We start from the raw sequence: 3211 nt of genomic DNA on the forward strand, positions 1-3211 counted from the left end.
TAAATGTTTTAACCTGGATGTTGGTGAATTGCAAGGGGCCATTTTTTGCTGGATTTCCACATGGTTCTTGAACAGTCTTCACTAAACTTTGAGATTAAAGGAAAATAAATAAATAAAAATTCTTCTCTAAACTTCTCTCCCTTTTTAGGTTCCATTCTAAGAACTAAGTATAATAATGTTCAGGGCTTTGGAGTTAAATGAGATGAACCACTTTTAAAATGCTATCCTTGGCAATGTCTGACTTTGGGATCATGAGCAAGTTCTTCACATCCTCTTAGTTTTGGATTGCCCTTCTGCAAAATGAGGACAACAATATTTATCACATTTTAAGGCAGGAGTGAGTAAATAAGACTCTTTAAGTCAGGAAAATAGAGTACATCTGCTACTATAAAACACTCTGTGGTTGTGATCAACATCTCTGATGAATTACCCTAATCCTTTTTAAAAGTAAAATGTTTTCTGAACACTCCGAACCTACTCCCCTACAAATGAAGTTGGTGGTATTATTTTTCCATCTGTCTCCCAAATAGTATGCAGTAACTTGCCTTTTCATGAAATCTAAGAACAAAAACATTCCCCAGCAAAAGTTTGTGTACCTTGGGATCTTAGTCCCAGAACTTAACTACCAGCCACAATTCTCATTGACATGTCAGATGGGCTCTAAAAGTTCTACAGACCTTTCTTAAACTGATGGTAAACAAATGACATCCTTAAGCCCAGGAATGGATTCTGTACTTTTCTTTCCAACTGTGCATTCAATAACATCTTATTAAGGTTTGAAACTAGTCATGGAGGAAGTTTATCATTATAAGAATTTTCAAACATTACAAGTAAGGTTTTCATTTCGTTTGCTTATTAAAAAAGTATTTTTGAAGGGGCGCTTTATTAGCTCACCATTGATTGAAGCTAATATGGCCTATGGATCAGTATTACTCAAACTGTGATCCATGAACTAGTGCCAGTCGCTGAATTGTTTCTATTCTACCATGAATTAAGTATAGTAATTGAGTATAAACATTTGGAAATATTTAGAACATTTTGACACTGCCATTACTACTTTTTGGTAATTAATTTCGATTCAATTTCACAAATGCTTCTGTCCATGATAGACTGCGAAAAAATGTGCCCATTAATACACCGTTATAGATGCTGTGCTTAAGTAGTTTTCTTTTCCTTGCCATCTGTATAACCAGATCACTTTCACCTACTTTTACCCTGCCATGGAAACTGGAGCTCCTCCAATCCTTTGCTTGCTTCCCTTTCTCACTGAGCCAACTCAAATTACTGCAGTGAACTTTTAGTAAGCTCGCTTATTTCTCTGTTCTATGAATTCCCTTTTTTTTCTGGGAATTCATTTTTATGAAGGAAATAAGAATATTTCTCTATGCAGAAAACTATCTAAAGATCAAAAGAAAGAGATTGGCATGGATGGAAGGAAGAGAAATTGGTATTGGTCAATGTGGCCAAAAGTAATTCTGCAGTGAAAGGTTTTGTGGATCTTAAAGACTTGCTTGGAAGTTTTGGTGCAAAATATCTTTATTTTTAAACCCAAGCTTATTCTGAAAGCCATAATTTACTTCAAAAACTTTGGCACTTATTTCCAGTACTTCAAATAGCCTATTGAATATTTTATAGTTTGTATTTTCCCTACCCTAAATTTATACTAAAAATAAAACATTCAGTGTTATTTTAGAAGTCAGAAGCCAAAGAGAGAGGGAAAAACCTAAGGCCAAAGATGTGATATACTTATCTCCTGTACAGCCCATCTGATTATATTATTGTCAATTTCAACTCCTGTCTAAATTAAGTGGATCTATTTATATTCAGCATCTTCTGCCTAAACAGCAGATCTGTATCCTGTTCCTCCACATGCCATCTTCTCATTGACTCCTGAGTGCCTCAGCCTGGTTAAAAAAAAAAAAAAGAAAGAAATTATTATTCATACAGAATAATATTTGCCATCTAATTTACATTTAGTATTATGTTTGATATTCACAGTTATAAAATAGAAATATTACTAGATTTAGTGTATAGTTAACATATCTAAAATGTTGAGAAGTCACACAATTAATACATGTCAAAGCTAGTGTTAAATCTAATTATTTTAGACTCCACAGATAATGTGTTTCACTCTATAACCTTATACTGCTTTTTAATCATTCAAACCTTCTCAATCAAAAATTCCCAGTTTCGAAAATTTGGCTCATGCCTAGATTTGGTGCTTATTGCCAGTACTTCAAACAACTTATCAATTTTTTATATTTTATATTTTCTATAGTCTAAATTTGTGCTAAAAATAAATGCTAAAAATGAATCATTTTCTTTCTTATGTCCTGTTGGTAACCCGTGACCCTTTGATAGAGCCCTCATATAGCTAACCCACCAAGAATTCCATGCTATCTTCGTTTTAGTTTAGTGAAGTTTTAGATACATCAAAATCAAATCCATTGTACAAGCAGATAAAGTAGTGAGAGAAAGTTGATTCTGTTTGGAGATTGCAGACAGTGCAGCATTAAATGGTGGAAAAAAAAGTTAACCAAGCATACAGGTAAAAGCGAGAAACTAAAAACAAAACAAAACAAAACAGCACAGACAAAAACTAATTTTACAATCACTATCTTGATTCTTGAAATAGCAGCATTATTTTCTAGCAACCAAATTACTAGCTTAAAAAAGTCGCCTCGAACAGGATCAAGGTGGATGATAATGGGAAACAAGGAAAATCCACTTATCTTTTTAATTGAAAAAATGCTGAATGTGACTGTACCTATAGTATTTTTTTTAAGTAATTGAAAGAAAATATAGTCAGAGACTCTAAGCATATTCTTCAGGGGAAAAAATAAAATAATGTGTAATCTATATGCAGATTTTTATTGAGGTATAATTTAGATTTAATAAAATGTACTAATCTTAGTGTGCTATATATTGTTTTCACAAGTGTGTGCACCTGTTTACACACCATATAAATTAAGACGTAGCATTTGTCCTTGGCCACAGGAAGTTTCTAGTGGCCCTTTGGCAATTTCCACCATTATTTAGAGAGATTACGATTTTGATATCTCCCAGCATGAATTAGTTTTGCATGTTCTCAATCATAATATATAGACAATCAAGTTTTGTTGTACCTGTTGTTTTGTTCATAATATTTTTGAAATTTATTCATATCAATGGAAGCATCAATACAATGCCCGTTTTATACCAAACAATTCAT

Source organism: Carlito syrichta, unplaced genomic scaffold, assembly GCF_000164805.1.
Source record: "Carlito syrichta isolate Samal-C Ts95f unplaced genomic scaffold, Tarsius_syrichta-2.0.1 Scaffold287491, whole genome shotgun sequence".
NCBI lineage: Eukaryota > Metazoa > Chordata > Mammalia > Primates > Tarsiidae > Carlito > Carlito syrichta.